The following is a 16,737-nucleotide window of genomic DNA, read 5'->3' on the forward strand; positions in this document are numbered from 1 at the left end:
TAAGAAATACCTCCTTTTTTTTCCCTGAGTTTTGACACATTGCTTCTGGGAAAAATAAACTCCCATCACCATGCAAATGAGAATTACTTGCAATTTTGTGTTCATGGTGAAAAATCCAAGTTAGGTCACTTTCCTAGGAGCTGTGGCACGGTACCAACCATACCCTGCAGGCACAGTGAGGAAAGCCCTGTGTGGATGGCCTGGCTTTGTCAGCAGCCAACTTCCTGAGACTCTGCAGGTCCTCTGACTTTGACACAAGTCATCTCTCTGATGCCTCACACAACTCTGGAGGACCTACCACGCGCCAGGCTTTTTTTACCGGCATAACTTTGCTTAACTCCTTAGGGACAAATCTTTTTTCTCCTGTAGGCAAAAGACTGGGAGTTTTGCTTATTTGTTTGTTTTTTGTTGTTTGTTTCATGTCATCTCTTTCTGCTTGATCTTGTCCCTTGGAAGTGCCCTTCGTTCTTGATTGGTGCAGAGAGAAATGAGAGTGAGCAGTGCAGTTCCTTCAGAGAAATTAGTGGCAGAGCTGGGAACAGAACTTATGGCCCTTATACTGGGCCAGGAGGATCCTTTAGGCAAGTCACTTTCTTACTTATTACCACTCTCCATCAGGAAGCTTTTCAGGGGTCGGGGTTTTATGTGACAGAAAGACGAGGTATAATTGTGTCCTCACAGAGACTCATTTTCTCTCGGAGACACTCTCTCTCTTCGAAGCTGCCTGTGCCACTGTGGATGGCCTCATTCCCGTGCACATATGGGACTAGAAACACTAATTGAACTCAGAAGGTTATTAATAAACAAAAAATGAAAAAGAGGCAATGAAGTTGGAAGGGAGATGCGGTGAGGTGAGGCAGTGGCACTAGGAGGAGCTGGAGAGAGGGAGTGATGGAGGGAGATGACCAAAAGGCATAATAAATATAAATAAATGAGCAAACATTTCAAAGAACAGATAAGAATATTATTTTAAAAACTAGTTTCTTCCCCAAAGTAACTCTGGCATGGGGTTTAATCAAAGAGCTCTCTTGCTCTCTCTCTCGCTCTCTCTCTCTCGCTCTCTCTCTCTCTCTCTCTCTCTCTCTCTCTCTCTCTCTCTCACACACACACACACACACACACACACACACAGTAGGTGTAGAACCTACTCCTGCTATTAAGCTAAGAAGACAGAGGAGTAGAAGAAAAGAGAGAATAACTGGAAGGTATTGGAATAAAAAAAGAGAGAGAATCAAGAAAAATCAGAGCCGTTGGTGGGATTCAAGACAAAGGAACCCCAGAATCTGGAAGACTGTGTCCAGCATCTTGAATTTAATGAAATAATGTGTGTGGAGAGAGCCTGTCAGCTACTGTGGCTCACAATCTTGTAGCCCTGGAATTAAGCCCATGCCTTCCCTCCTCTCTGGGTAGCACAAGTTACTGAAAGCCTACTGAAGTCCCATAAAACAGAAAACATGAACTTCAAGGATTCAAATGAGCTACCGGGCCTGGCCCATATCATAGCAAGTGCAAGCAGTGTTTACTAGCACATAAACAGTAAGTAACAAATGGTGCTACTCTATGCTGCGCTGCCAAAGAAAGACAGGGCACCTCCATTAGTATTTGGTAAATGCATCTGCTCCTTCTGGAAAAGGGAGACAAGCTTAGCTCTGCAGTCAACCCTCCTGGGAAACAGATGGGAACATCCAGGGAGGTGGGTGCCCTTTTCCCAGCATGGGCTCAGCTTCCTGGGTCAGAGCCCAGAGCCACATGTGAGAACATTGCAACATGACCCTGCAGTCTCACTCCACATTCACTCAGAGGAGCCGGCTCTCATTTCAGGCCCAGGATGTCACACTGGGGGGCTTTCAGGGCACAGGAAATGTGTGAAGTGTCTATAATCCACTTCTAGCACGAGATGTCAGAGGGGTTATGATGACAAGCCGGGCTGACAGGCTGTGTTCCCAGCGGTTGTCAGACAGGAGACAGGCCACTCCATCTCCGTACTTGATAGTTCTTCTGAACAAATAATACCTACTAAGTAGTCACTATGTAGGCTTGGTGCGGAGATTAAATAATCAAATTTTAGCCCTCAACACAGAGCCTGATAAACTATTTCTTTTTGAGATAGGGTCTTGCTATGTAGCACAGGCTGGCCTCAAATTTATGATTCTCCTGCCTCCGGTCCCAAGTACTGAAGTCACAAATTTGCACCACTATATCTAGCTTGCTATTAATTCTACAACTGCATCGGAAGCCCTAAATTGAGAGGGAGGAGATCGGGGAGAAGGGATTCTCTCTAGCGTAAGCCTTACTATCTAACATTTAAGATTTAAAGATTAAAATATAGATTGAGATAAAATGGCATCCGTTCTAGAACTGCAGTCAAATTATAAATGTGATCTATAGACACAGAGGTACACGTAGCCTTGAAATAGACATAGAGATACATGTAGACCCAGCTGAGCCACCATTACAAGACCAGGGTTCAACTTTCCATTTGTATTGCACATGGTGGTGTATGCTTGCAATCCCAGAATTCAGGAGGCAAGTGGGGAAGGGGGGTTGTTTCACATTCACAGCTAGCCTGGGTCACAAACTCTGTCCCCTTCCTCCACACCACCCAATTGTTTTCATTTATCAAGTGGGGAACCAGTCAGAATGTAATGAAGACCAAGGAGCTAGGCTCAAGGACACTCTCTCTGTGTTTGACAAGTCCTGGAGAGTCTCTCACGATTTCCAGGCCTCCTGCCCTCCAGCTGCATGAATCATTCATTCATGGTGGTGCCAGGACAAGTTCTTGTCCATGAAAGACAAGAACGTGTCCACTCCCCAGGGCAAGTCTTAGCGGGCCCCTCACTTTCCCTGGGAATGGGGCTCCTCACAGAGATCGGAGGAAGAACCAACTATGAAGACTAGGAAACACTAGAAGCTGTGATAGAGAAAGAAATCTGTAAAAGAAAACAGGATTGTCCGCACCAATGGATGAAAATTCCATATGGGATGCAAATAAGGATTTATAGAAAATGATGATCCGTTCTCGGGAGACAGGTAAGTGTATACCTGTAAGTTCATAGCCAGGCTGGTCTACATAGTGAATACCAAGTCTATACAGAGAGACCCTGTCTCAAAAAAGAAAAAAAAAGTGGGGGAGATAAAAATATAAAAATATTTTAAAGGTCTTAAGGATCATAACTATTCTTTGAATTGTAGATAACTTTAAATATAATTTTTTAGAGAAAACTTTTGGGAAGTCAGGTATATTAGGGCCACACCTCTATTACCAGCACTCTAGAGGCAGAGGCAGGTAGGTCTCAGTGAGTTCAAGGTCAGCCTGGTCTACAGAGTGAGTTCCAGGACAGCCAGGGTTGCATAATTTGAATCTGTATCAAGTAAAAATAAAACAAAACAAATAAAAAAAATAAATTTAGGAGCTAGAGAAATGGCTTAGCACCCACATGGTAGCTCATAACCATCTGAAGCTTGGGACTCTTGACCTATGTTTGCGTCATCGTCGGGGAACCAGGCCCACATGTGGCACATAGACTTTCAAGCAGGCAAAACACCCATACACCTAAAATAAAATAAAACAATTTTTAAAGGTTATAAGTGGTCCAGTTCTTGTAAATTTACCCCCCCCCCCAAAAAAAGAACATTTCTCTCAGTTTGGGATTTACATATGAGTTGAGTAAGATATCAGAGTGCATACACCTCAGCCCTCCACATCACAGCAATGAACTGGGAGGTGAGCCACATTCTTGCATGGCACAGCAAGCAAGTAGAAGCTGTTCCCAAAGTCTGGCAGAATGACCTGCCTACCCTCGAGCTCTCCTCTCATCCGAGTTGGGTGTAGATGGTGGGGACCTCCAGCTGGTTCAGTGGGTGAAATGATGTCACTTCCCCAGGCCCAATCTTGTGCTTAGTCAGGGACGGGAATACCTTAAGGAAATCTGAGATGGGCATGCCCTCGTCAGTGAGCACAGAATGACAAGTCCATTCAACTGCCACAACCTAGACTTGCTTCCTCCCCTGCTGCTGCTGGGCACCTGTGTGAGCAGGCTGATCAGGGCTTTTGAGACTCTGTCATCAGTTGTCAGTGACTCCAACACCGTGAGACATCTTCCGTGGAAATGAAGAGAGCCAGGGACAGGGAACAGAAGGAGCCTGCTGTATGCTCACAGAGGTCCCTCGTGTTTCAGGCTCAGTCAACAGGCTTACTTCCAGCAGCAAGCTACCTGTCCTCCCTCCTCAGGCTAACTTAATACATTGCAGATGCAGGCTTGGCAGGCTTGGCTCTCCCAAACCAAAACAATAAATCAAACCTTGCTAGGTGAAAGACTTTTCTCAAAGCATAGCTCCTAACAGAGTGACCTGTCTTCACCCATATTCCCCTCTAAACCTAGAGTCAGATGATGTGGAAGGTGCTTAGAGATATGTGGAAACCTCCTTTTACCCTTCCACCCCCACTCATCCCTCCACATCCTACTCCCCATCACTTCCAGACCCATCACAGACCAGACCTCCATCTCCTGCCTCCTCTCCAGATGAGTCCCACATCCTATTAGCCCCTCTCACCAGCAAGCTCCCTCTTGGATTTCCTGAGAGCCAAACACCACCCATCCAGCTTTCACACTCAGCTGAGTGTCTCCTACCCCATCCCACCTCTTCCCTCCTTTCTACCTCCGCCCCTTGAGAAGGCTGCTGTATCTTTCCTGTTCCCACTGGACACATGGTATCCAGGTTGATTTTGATGTTCAGACCTGCAAATCTCAGCATTCACGTATCTTTGAAGTGCAGAATAAAGTGGGCACCCTGTGTTTTCACTTGCTAAATTTGACAGCTTAAACTGGACCTCCCGGTACAGGATGCAGCACATCCAGGTGTGTGGCCCCACACCTCCTGAAACGTGGTGTGCTGGTGAGGTCCCTTAAAGAAATAAGTCATAAATGGAAGTACAGCCAGGAATGGGGACACACATACTCCCTCCTGCACTTGGGAGGCAGAAATTTCAGAAGTTCAAAGCCAGACTGATCTTCAAAAAAGGAAATTTAGCATCTCAAACAAAACCAAATATTTCAAATATTTATTTTAAAAAGTTAACCCATACTACATACTACAAACACACACACACACATGCGCACACACAAATACACGCACAGAGAGAGAGGAGGAAGAGTTAAATCACTGCCTCTATCAATTACCTGTCTGTCATCTTCCAGTTGTTTCTTCTACAACAATGTTTTTTTTTATTGTTATTCTCTATGGGGAAATAAAAAATAAGTGAGAAATTCTTTTATTATGAACTGTGTAAAAAACAATTTTGTTGTTAAAAGTAGGAATATGAAAAGTATGCTATAGGTTGATGCCTTACAGGTATGAATTCTGATAAATCTTGCTCTCATGATCCCCACTGGAAACGAGCATATAGGATCCACTTGGAACCATAGGGAGGGCATTTCTAAGTAAATTTACTAGGCTCTAAGGAGAGCCAAGCTTTGGGTTCCAGTTCTCCATATCCTGATGCAGTGCTCTACAGCCCAAATCTCACTACTCTTCCAGTATCCACACTTCCCAGAGTCATCCAGGTATACCAGATGCCACTTTTAAGTCAAGATGGCTACTGATCACACACAGAGGAGACACAAGCCATGCAAACATAGTCTTTAACAGGCCAGTGCATCCCTGACCCAACATCTCTTTAGTCATATCTCCCCCATGTATCAGGGCTTCCTCAGTCCTTTCTGGCATGAATGGAAGGGTGACAATGAAGGAGGAGTAGATAGGGGGACCGAGTAACTAATTTAAGCTACAATCATTTAGAGGAATTTCAGGAGAGCATAGGACATGTGGCAAGCCCAAGACTAAACAGCAAATCTTCCCTGTATACAGGCCTTTGGGCAATGCCTTGCATTTGTTTGTGTTTTCTTATTTAACTTAATGTTATTTTATTTTCAAGATCACAATATAATTACTGTTGTGTTTTATAAAATGCAGCAGAAATGTGACGGGAGAGAGCACCACAGCAGGGCCCCACCAAGGTGTCCCCCTGAGGAATCAGTCACATGGCAGGCCTAGGATGAGGAAGGATAATTGGCAGGAAGAGAAGGGGACCTAGGGAAGAGGATAGAGGCAGAGAAAGGGGGACAGAGAGTACAGAAAGAGAGAAAAGAGGAAGAGAGGAAGAGAGGAAGAGGACAGCTAGGGATACATGCAGAATAGAGAGGGGGGAGGGAGGGAGAGAGGGAGTGAGAGGGAGGGGAGAAAGAGAGAAACAAACAGTCCTCCTCCTCCTCCTCTTCTTCCTCCTCCTCCTCCTCTTCCTCCTCCTCCTCCTCATTTTTTTCCTTCTTCTATGCCTGGCTCCTGGCAATTTGCATCCTCCTCTGCTGCTGCTCCAGCCCCTCATTCTAAAAAAAAAAATTCATAATCTATATTATAAACAAATTTTCCATCTGCTTACAATTGTGGAAGGTTAAGATTTATTTTATAGAGCCTGGCAGCGGTGACACACACCTTTATTCCCAGCACTCAAGAAGCAAAGGCAGAGGCAGGCAGATCTCTGTGATTTGGAGGCCAGCCTTGTCTACAGGGCAAGTTCCAGGACATCCTAGCTACGCAGAGAAACCCTGTTTCAAAAAAGAAAAAAGGATTTATTTTACAGTGTGACACACAAGCATGTCACTCCCTCATCTCTCAGGTCATCACAGGGAGGCAGAGGCTGTCCTCCTAAAGACTTTGTATCTCGATTTGCTGCTGGCACAGTGGGAAGAGCACTATCAGCTCTGAAAGACTCACTCCAACATTCAACATATCCCATAGCCACATTCAAAATCCATAAACTGAAAGAGCTGGAGAGGGGACCAGCTGGCGGATGCTGAACGGTACCTGTCCGGGCTCTGCAGTGCACTCCAGGATGTAGTAGCCCCTTTAGCCTTCACACTTACTCTGTGAGATGAATATTATTTCTGTGTCTATTGTTTCCGAGGAGGAAGCTGAGCCCCTGAGCTATTAAATACCTCTCCAAGGGCTGTCAGATGATAGACAACAAAACCAAAAGCAATCCGAAGCAGCCCACTCCAGGACCTCTGCTTTTTAACAACTGTGGGGTGCCAGACATGACAGACCTTCTGAAACAGCTGTCCCATTTAGGGAGGAGGAAATACCTGGGGTTCAGAGAGAACAGTCTTCCCTAAACGTACACAGTCAAATCTCACGGTGGCCCAGGGCTAGAGCTCACATCCAGGGCTCTTTCCAACCTCAGGGCCTTTGCCATCTCTTTGATCTTCAAACGTCCTTCCTACAGAAAAAGAAATCTTTCCTTAGGGGAAATGGTATGGAGTGTGGCTCAGCAGCCTCTTCCCCAGCTAACAGGTCTACACATGTCACAAGAAACTGATTCTGTGGAAAGGGAATGTGGTTTTTTTTTTCCCCCTTTAATAAGATAGCTCATGTCAGTTGAAAAGCACTGCACCCATAGAAGCCAGGGAGTTCCTAGGGAGGGTGTTACCTTGGAAGACTGGAGGAGGATAAGGAGGATGGGATAGGGCCCTGGCTTACTGCACCGGCAGAGCCAAGAGGCGGCAGATAGACTTGTCTGAGATACTAGAACTGAAGCAAGCCAAAGGCACAGAAGGCACAGGCCACATCTTTATCCACCCCACATCCCAGACTGAGTAGTCTGTTGCGGTACAACCTCTGCCCTAGGATCACGTGTATTCACAAAGCCAGAAGTTTCGTCTAGACCCTCTTTCCTTGAGGATTTCCTCCCCTGGGTTGGCTATTTACCCTCACTGAGTGTGGCATGCTGCATGGGACCCAGCTGTCATTATCTACCTAGAAGTGAGCCAGGATTTTCAGTTTAGGGCTAAAACTGGGGTTCCTTCTGGAATGGTCTTTCTTTACTCTCATGGCATTTGTGTTCTCCTTGGTCGCCCCTCAGCACCCAGAAACACATTTCTGAGCTCTAATCATTTTCACCTTGAAATGTGTAGGCCATTCAGACATCTCCCATCAGACTTATGGCTTGGGAGGGCTAAGACTGTGGTTTCTGATTAAAGAACACAGGATACTCAAAATTAATTGTTCCTTTGTTAAGTCAACTTGTTGTTTTGAGCACTCATAAGTCAAATTCTGCCTTGCATACAAATTCCATCATGACAAGGATGTTGTCAAATTTACTCATTATCGCCAGAAATCTACACAGACTAAGGCATCCCTTTAATAATTGTTGAATGAATGAATAACAGGGTGAGACCTTCCACAGGCATGGACAGTAATGTAGTTTCTGGGTGTTTCCTCGAATCCACCTGTATAACTTTTGGAAATTCCACAGTGAATAGCCAGCCTGATGGAGTAGGCAGACACCCAGTGGGAGGGAAGAGCAGGATTCCTATCAAAGCAAAGCCATTTTCAAAAGAGCAAGATGGCTGCACGTGTGAAGCACTTGTCTTGCAAGCCTGATGACCTGAGTTCAATCCCTTGAACCCATGGAAAAATCGATAAGAAAGCAAACTCTACAAAGTTGTTCTCTGATTGCCACATGTGTGCCTTGGCACACCCACACATCACACACATACACACACCATCATCATCACCACCACCACCACTACCACCATTATCATAAATAATAATTTAAAAAGGAAGAAAGAGAGAATTGCCATTCTATGCCCTTTAGCGAAGACCTTCTAAAGAATTTAGGCCCAGGAGCTCTTATGATTTTTTTCTCAGTGTCCATCAGAGATAGGTTCAGCATAGGTTGGGAAAAAAGCTATCCTTGCTGGTAAATTACAAAGTCTTTTTAATTGTTTCTTAGAGTATGTGTCTGTGTTAAAGACACAACAAAATATGGTGTAAGAAAAAAACATTTGAACTTGGTATTTTATGGATATGGAAGAATTAATCAAGCAGAAAAAAAAAAAAGAAAAAAGAAAAAAAACCTCTTCAACGTTTCCATTTGTATCAAAGTAAGATGAATTATTTCCTCCGGTAACTTTGAACCACAATAGCAGCTAAGTGCACTTAAATGGCAGAATGGCTTGCCATCATTAATGCTTTTCTTGCACATATTCAGTGTTTAAACACATACACACATACGCGCACACACACACACACACACACACACACACACACACAAACAACCATACACAGACTGCAGAGCAGAAATGTCTGATTCATTCCTTTGAGAAGTAGATTTTTTAAACATGAATACATATCTTAGTCACTGTTCAATTCCTGTGAAAAGACACCATACCCAAGGCAACTCTTATGAAAGGAAGTATTTAATTGGGAGCTTACTTACAGTTTCAGAGGCTTAGTCTATTATCATCCTGGCTGGGAGCATGATGGCTCCCATGGGCCTGAAGCAGTAGCTGAGAGCCACATAGAGGAGGAGGGAGGGAGGGAGGGAGGGAGGGAGGGAGGGAAGGAGGGAGGGGAGGAGGAAGGGAGAGAGAGAGAGAGAGAGAGAGAGAGAGAGAGAGAGAGAGAGAGAGAGAGAGCACGAGCGAGCTAGCAGGCCTGGCTTGGGCTTTTGAAACCCAAATCCCATCTCCAGTAACACACTTCCTACCAAAGCCACAACTCCTTTGCAAATAGTACCTAGTGACAAAATGTTCAATGAGCCTGTGGCGACCATTCTTCAAACCACCACACGTACACATAAGAAGCTACATAGATAGACAAGTGTTCCTCTAGTGTCCATGAGTAAACTCTTTAGGAACCCATGAACCTAAATTATTAGCATGGAAAGACTTGGAAGTTGGACTGTAGCTTGGTGGTCAAGTGTACTCTTAGACTATGCAAGACCTTGGGTTTACTTGATATCACTGGTGGGTAACCGGAGAACTCAATTATTTCTCTGTTCCTATTTCCTCATATGCAGAAATGCATCCGACAATGTCTTCCCTGCCCTTCTACATTAGGAATCTCAGTTGTACATATATGTGTGAGATTAGCATTACATGCCGGGAAGCCTGCACCTCCCCTTTTCTCAGCCCAGTACCCAAGAGAGTAAGAGCTGGATGTGTATGCTTGGCTATTGCTGCCCACTGGCAGAAGTCACAGAAACAGACACAGTGCCAGGAGACAACTGTCTGTTTCGTCTTCCAGATGGCGTCACTCACTCTAGTTGTAGAAGGATGATCATGGCATCTTGAAGCTTAAGTAACTTCATGTTTAGGAAGAAGTGAGGATGAATAATTTCTGGCTCCTGCAAGGCTACAGCCAGCGTGTCAACATGGTTGGCAAAACCCAATTACATTGAATTACAGAATGAGCTTAGAGTTGGGGTGACTAGTCAACCCGATTTACCTAGAACTGTTACGTTCTGGGCCACAGGACTTTTAGTCCCCAAACTGGGAAAGTCCAAGACAAATCCAGACAAGTCTGTCACCCTAAGTGAAGAGGAATAGAAAAGCCAGATTTGCATTTTGACTCTGTAAGTATTCCTACATCCTGCATCCTGCATCCTGAGCCTATAGTATGCACACCATTACCTATTTCTGTATAAGCGTTGCTTCTGCTACAAGGAAAGCTTCCGTTATGGTGCACGGCTCTACCAATATCCAGCTACAGAATGGTGGCCAAATCTTGGAACTTATCTCCTATCAAAGTCAGTTTTGCCTTCTAGGACTTGGTACAAACGAAAACTGGACGATAGAGCATATGGGAAACTTTTGGAAGAAGAAACGCAATCTGTGCTTTTAAATCTGAAAATCCAAGCAACATAACACAATGTACTAAAGAAAAGCTGTGCCTTTCCACCATTACCAATGTAGTTGGCCATGTGAATCTGGAAGAACAGGGCCTAAAAATGAAGCAGACGAAAGCCTCGTGCAATAGCCAACGTTTCTCAGAGCATCAGACAACTTCTATTCTGAGGGTTGAGAATCATCACCTGAATAAAGTGTACACTCCCAAGGACAAGCTGCACATGGCAAAACATGCTTTTCCATAGAGGCATATGAATCACAACAGCAGAAGTAAGCTCACTCCTGCTCACTGCACTGGAAGGAAGGGGTGTGTAAAACGTATTCCAATAACGATTATATGTTTTGAAGAAACTGAGGTCACAAGTCTCTTATCTTGGTTTGTTTTGTTTGTTTGTTTTGTTTTTAATGTTGTTGTTGGGGTGTTTTTGTTTTGGGGTGTTTTGTTTTGTTTGGAGCTTTCTCACAAGCACTCTGAATTCTCACAGGACTCCATTGTTGGACTGTGTTCTGACACTTTACTAGTCCTGTATCCATTCCATTCACAGATGGTATCTATTACTGCCTAGTACTGCGTGCTCCCAGAGGATTTTGTTGTTGTTGTTGTTTTGTTTTGTTTGTTTGTTTTTGTTTTTCATGACAGGGTTTCTCTGGGTATCCCTATCTGTCCTGGAACTCACTCTGTAGACCAGACTGGCCTTGAACTCACAGAGATCCACCTGCTTCTGCTCGGTAGTGCTGGGATTAAAGTCATGCACCACCACACCTGGCATCTCCAAAATTTTTATTTACAATATTGTTTTCTATTAAAGCCATATAAATATGGGAGGGGGTTGATTTTCTTTTCCATTTGGCAGTTTTGACCCTCGGTAGCTGAAGGGCCATGCAGCCAGCTAGGATGAGAATTCTACCCTCAGCATCTAGCTCTTCACTAACACCTCTTCTTTCTGGGACACTCTTCCTTCTCACCTTATGAGACAACTACAGTTGCTCTTGGCCCAGAGCACTCAAGTCCCTAGAGACACATAATCCAAGATATAAAGCAGACGAGCCCGAGGTATTGGAGGCAAGGCCAATCCAAGGCCTTCCCTGAGGCAGTCTGATACACAGAAGGAATATAGTTCCTTACCAAAACTCAGGAACATGCTTGACAGAGCCAGTAATGGCCTGGGGCCAGGCCTTGGGGAGCTGTGACTTCCCCAAGTACTGACAACTTCATTCTTCCCACTATGGGTATTATGATGTCCAATGGCTACTGTGTGTTCCACCTATGACTAACTTGAGATATCCTGTTTTCCCCTTGTGCAACATTGCTTGGTGAGATTCTTGTTGAGTTCATCCCACTGTGTAATAGCTTTCTCCTGACTCTGTCTCATCTCCCCCTACAAACTGTATATAAGGTGCTATACTTCTTAATAAACTTGCTTGCCATAGGACATAGCTTGTTCAAGATGTCATGACCCTAACATACCTATCCTCTTCATTACTCTCATCTCCTGATCCTGCCTACTAGAGACCAATCGCTGAAGACCGACCTGTTGGCCCATGTCACCAAAGGGAAACCTTTATCCTCCACATAAGCATGATTACTTCTTAGCTCTAAAAATCACAAAACTGGGGACATCTTTTTGCCCAAGTGGCAGAGAAGGGAGCCTCTTCATCTCTCAGTGGGTCTGTGAGACATGAACAACAGCTGGATTCTGACATCACATTCTAACAAGAAGGAGGGCAGTCACACACATAGTACTCTCCTTTCTTTACTTGCCCATACTGGCACAGCGCCCCCCTTCCAAGATGGACATGATGTGGGATTTAAGAACACTTTCATTCATTACAAAAGTCATCTTTGCTTTGCTTAACTGTGGCAAATACAGAAAATGGAAAGAATGAAAACCTAGTCATCACCAACAGGCATTCTGTTGTCCCTGAACCTGCTTTGGCCATTTCCACATTCATTCAGCTGGGTCCTGACAAATGCCAGTGCTGTGCTGCTGGGCTATGGATGGACATCAGTGGACAGCCCTCCCTCCTCCCTTAAGATCGCACAGTAGCAGGAGACACAGGGCCATTAACAGTGGTTTGAATCATCCCTCTTACCACTCACAAAGAGGGCTCTGTGTTAATAATTTCAATGTATTAATATAGTCACCTCCTTTTCCTTTTTAGAATTGTTTGTTTGTATATATAACTACACATAGCAATCAATTTCATTAATGCATTTCCTTACATCTATAAAATATGCTTCAATCATATTCATCCTCATGATCATCTGGTGCTAACTCTCACACTCACCCTCTTCTTTTCCCTAATGGTTCTCCTTCTACTTGCATGTTTGCTTCCCCACCCCACTAGATGTTGTATGAGAAAAAAATCTGCAATACTTGTTTTTCTGACACTGGCTTCTTTTGCTAAATCTGATGCTCTCCAATTCCGTAAATCTTTCTGCAAATTATGCCCTCACCTGGTATCAAAGATCATTCTTTTTATTTTAATTTTTTAAATTCACTTTACATCTTGATCACAGCCCCCTCCCTCCTTTCTCCCCCCCCCTCAGTCCCACCCTCACAAATCCCTCCTCCTGTTGCCCTCTCCTCTGCCCTGGGACTTCTAGTCCCAGCAGAACTAGACACATCCTCTCCCACTGAGGCCCAACCAAGAAGGAGATCCAACAGACACAGAAAAAGAGACAGCCCCCTCTCCATTTGTTAAGGGACCCACATGAAGACCAAACTGGACATTTGATTGATATATATATATATATATATGGGGCTGTATTAGTCAAGATTCTCTAAGGTCACAGAACTTATGGATAGTCTCTATATAGTAAAGGAATTTATTGATGACAACCAGGAATAGCCACTACAGGGGTCTAGGTCCAGCTCCTGTGTCCTGGCTCCCTGGTTGGTGGCCCAGGCTCTGTGAGCCCCCATGGTTCCATGTTAATTGACCCTGTGAGTCTTCTTGTGGTCCACCTTGACCCCTCCAACTTGCTGACTTCCAATCTAGTCTTCCACAAGATTTCTGGGCTCTGCCTGATGTTTTGCTGTGGGTCTGCATCTGCCTCCATCTGCTGCTGGATGAAGCCTCTCAGGAGACCGTTATGCTAGGTTTGCATGCATAGTAGACTATCACTAACAATGTCAGGAGTTTGCTTTCTCCCACAGGATGGAGTCTCAAATTAGAGCAGTCATTGGTTGGCTGTTCCCTTAGTCTCAGCTCCATCTTGATTCTTGAACATCTTGTAGGCAACACAAATTTGGGGTTGAAGGTTTTGTGGGTGGATTGATGTACCCCTCTCTCCTCTGGAAGTCCTGCCTGGCTACAGGAGGTAGCCACTTCAGTCTCTATATCCCTCTCTAGTAGAAAAAGCGGCTAGGGCTACCCCTATAGACTCCTCATATCTTCCCCTATCCCAGGCCTCCAGCTAGTTACCAGAGATGCTGCCTGCCAATTTCCATTCTCACTCCCAGCCCTCTCCCACGCTCCCCCCCCACACACACTAGATCGATATCTCCGTTCCCCTGCCTCATCACCTCTCCTACCCAGTTCTTTCTCTCCATCCACCTCCGATGACTATCTCTGAGTGAGATTCATGCATCATGCATTGTCCCTGAACCCATTCCCTTACCAGCTGATTCCTCTAGGCATGCACAGCTGTCTTGAGCAGGCTGCTGTCCCCAGGACCTCCGTTGTCTGGCCACCTCACCACCTACCTTCATCAGACCTACAGATATGGAAGCATACAGGCTACATTCCCTCCCTGTACCCAACCCTACCCAACAAGTCCCTTGGGCCACACCCAGCTGTACAGAACAGCATACTGTTTCCCCAAGCTCCACTGTAACACCACCTCTCTGCTCCACCCCAGTCCCCTACCTTCTGTGTTCCAAGGGGCACACCCAATGTCTAGAAGACTTGAACTGCCCCCTGAGTTGCATTGCTCAGACCAAGGATGCCCACCAAAGGCCTACCACACCAGGAACATAAAGGTTAGGTCTCCTCCCAATACCTGCCACATCAGGAACATACAGGGACAACCAGATGGCTAAAGGCCAGTGTAAGTACACAATCAACAAAAGTCAGGGTAATATGACACCTTCCGAGCACAACTACCCTACTAAAGCAAGCCCTGGATATCTTAACACAACTGAAGCAAACAACAACAGGGGAAGAAAAAAAAAAAAAAAACAACCCTTGAATCCAGTCTTATAAAGATGATAGAGGCCTTTAAAGAGGAAATGAATGAATCCCTTAAAGAAGTACAGGAAAATACAGTTAAATGGGTGAAGAAAATAAATAAAAGTGTGCAAGACCTGAAAATGGAAATAGAAGCAATAAAGAAAACATAAACTGAGGGAATCCTGGAAATGGAAAACCTAGGGAAGAGAACAGGAGCAACAGATGCAAGTACCACCAATAGAATACAGGGGATGGAGGAGAGAATCTCAGGCATAGAAGACGCTATAGAAGAAATTGATACATCAGTCAAAGAAAGTGTTAAATCTAAAAGATTCCTGGCACAAAACATCCAGGAAATCTAGGATACTGTGAAAAGACCTAACCTAAGAGTAATAGGAATAGAAAAAAGTAAGGAGTCTCAGTTCCAAGGACCAAAAAATGTTTTCAGCAAAATCATAGAAGAAAATGTTCCAAACCTAAAGAAAGAGATGCCTATAAAAGTACAAGAAGTTTACAGAACACCAATTAGATTGCACCAGAAAAGAAAATCCTTCAGCCACATAATAACCAAAACACTAAATATACAGAGCAAAGAAAGAATACTGAAAAGCTGCAAGCAAAAAGGATCTGGTAACATACAAAGGCAGACCTATCAGAATTATACCCAACGTCCCAACAGAGACTCTCAAAGCTAGAAGGGCCTGGACCAATATCTTATAGCCTCTAAAACACCACAGATCCCAACCTAGACAACTATAGCAAAACTCTCAATCACCATAGATGGAGACAAGATAATTCAAGACAAAACCAAATTTAAACAATATCTATCCACAAATCCAGCCCTATAGAAAATAGTCAGAGGAAAACTCCAATCCAAGGAGGTTAACTACACCCAAGAAAACACAGGAAATAAGAAATTCCATACCAGCAAAAAACAAAACAAGTAAAGCACACACACACACACACACACACACACCATCAACATCGAAATATCAGCAATTAAGCAATCACTGGTCATCAATATCTCTTGCTATCAATGGACTCAATTTCTCATTAAAAAGACACAGGCTAACAGAATGGATGCAAAAACAGGATCTATCATTCTGCTGCATACAAGAAATGCACCTCAGCAATAAAGATAAACATTACCTTAGAGAAAAGAGCTAGAAAAAAGTTTTCCAAGCAAACAGTCCGAAGAAGCAAGCTGAACTAGCCATTCTAATATCTAATAAAATAGACTTTCAACCATAACTAATCAAAAGAGATAGCAAAGGACACTTCATGGTCATCAAAGGAAAAATCTACCAAGATGATATCTCAGTTCTGAACATCTATGCCCTAAATGCAAGGGCACCCACATTTGTAAAAGAAACATTGCTGAATCTTAAATCACATATCAAACCCCCACACATTAATAGTGGGAGAGTTCAACACCCTACTCTTACCAATCAACAGGTCATCCAGACAAACTTGAAACAGAGAAATAATGAAACTAATAGACATTATGAATCAAATGGACCCAACAGTTATCTACAGAACATTTCACTCAAACACACACACACACACACACACACACACACACACACACATATCTTTTTCTCAGCACCTCATAAAACCTTCTCCAAAATTGACCATTTACTTGGCCACAAAACAAGCATCAACAGATACAAGAAAATTGAAATAATGCCTTATATCTTATCAGACTACCATGGTTTAAGGCTGGACTTCAACAACAACCAAAATGCCAGAAAGCCTACACTCTCTCTACCCAATGTTCAGGCAAACTGAACAACTTGCTATCCAATGATTTCTGGATCAGGAAAGAAAGAAAGAAAGAAAGAAAGAAAGAAAGAAAGAAAGAAAGAAAGAAAGA

Source organism: Mus caroli, unplaced genomic scaffold (assembly GCF_978045245.1).
Source record: "Mus caroli unplaced genomic scaffold, Mus_caroli_1 scaffold_1, whole genome shotgun sequence".
NCBI lineage: Eukaryota > Metazoa > Chordata > Mammalia > Rodentia > Muridae > Mus > Mus caroli.